This window comes from Tigriopus californicus, chromosome 11 (assembly GCF_007210705.1).
Source record: "Tigriopus californicus strain San Diego chromosome 11, Tcal_SD_v2.1, whole genome shotgun sequence".
In the NCBI taxonomy this organism is placed as follows: Eukaryota; Metazoa; Arthropoda; class Copepoda; order Harpacticoida; family Harpacticidae; genus Tigriopus; species Tigriopus californicus.
The window spans coordinates 5,868,260-5,869,749 of NC_081450.1; positions in this window are offsets into that span (position 1 = coordinate 5,868,260).

The window sequence follows — 1,490 nt, forward strand, 5'->3', positions numbered from 1 at the left end:
GTCATGAGTTCGAGGATGATTTTAGGGTAATTCAAAAAAGATAAATGACTGGATATCAAAACTGTAGACAAAGTTCCGCGTTGTTGACTCAGATCTCAATTGGAGCGCAAAAAGGCCTTGGATCCACTTTTTTAACCTCTCGAGGCTTGTCGCAATGAAGCGAGACTATCTGGTACTGATGGGAGCAAACAAAACAAAACTTTGAAATCGTATCAAGCCAAAAAAACAGGATGATTTCGAATAACAAATGAATTACCAACAATGAGAAGTGGAAAAAAGAGGTTAAATTCAAGTGAAAATGACGGAATGGAAACTGCAGAAACTTATTGACAATGTTTGTTTTTGTAACTTGGCAAATTCGAGTAGTTTTTAACCTGGCACGTTTTTAAAGCAAGGTGCCTTCACACAACATTTAGATCCAAAAGTTAAGAGTAAAACGGTTTTTTTGTGAAGAGAAAGCAAAATGAAACGCCCTAGTCTCGTTTTCTGTTTTGACAAACTAATATTTTAATTTTCCACATCAAACCAGCGTCGTTTGTGGAAAAAGTCCGTGTGCAGTATATATTGATAAATTACATTCCCTCGGGCATAATATTTGCAAGAGAGCTCAAATTGTCCAATGTGTGGGAACGGCGCTTGGACAACCTGACAACCCTTTGTGGGGAAAGCGAAATGATACATGTCCCACAGGGAGCAATGGCAAAAATCAACTTGGAAGGAATTTCTGCCACTCTCTGCCACCATTTTCGCCCAAGGGGCCGAAAGTGGCTTTTCAAATTCAGCAAGTGGGGTCGCAGTTTTCGTAATAGTTTGTTCATTTCTTGGGAATGCGACGATTGCTTGTGTACAAAGTACTGGGTTTTATCCCATCACATGTTTCAAAGCAGGAGCAAAATTTGTCCGAAATATCATAATATTTGGCTTTGGGTTGAAGAATGTAGGTACTCCGGCATCCAGATGCCAAGTCCTTCAATGGCCAACCCCCTGAGTACTCATGCCTCCAAAACACACGTCGATTTCTGTCCACAGGGCAGGTCGCCTTTTTCTTTATGAAATAGCCTTCTGCGTCAATGTCATTTGGATTATACTTGTACTCTGTATTTCCGGTCGTGACTGAGTACTTGGTATTAGTATAGACAATGTTATAGCAAGTGTTGAAACACTAGCAAGCCCACGGATTCATGGTGAAACAGAACGCCATACGGTTCCGGCAATACATTAAGCCCGCACAGTGGTAAAAATACCCTTTAAAGTTTTGATGGAAATTCCCAAGCATATCTTGGCATTTTTCTCCCTCAGAAAATCATTGGGAACAATTTTGATTTTATTGGTTTATGAAATTCTAGCCCACATAAAAAACTTAAATACCTAAAAACATTTTAAAAACTAAAATTTTCAAGAAACCTACTCAATGTAAGTTGGGAGCATATTTAGTTAGCTCTTGAATATAAACTATGATATCATCTGTTTCACCGCTTCTTAGTTACATG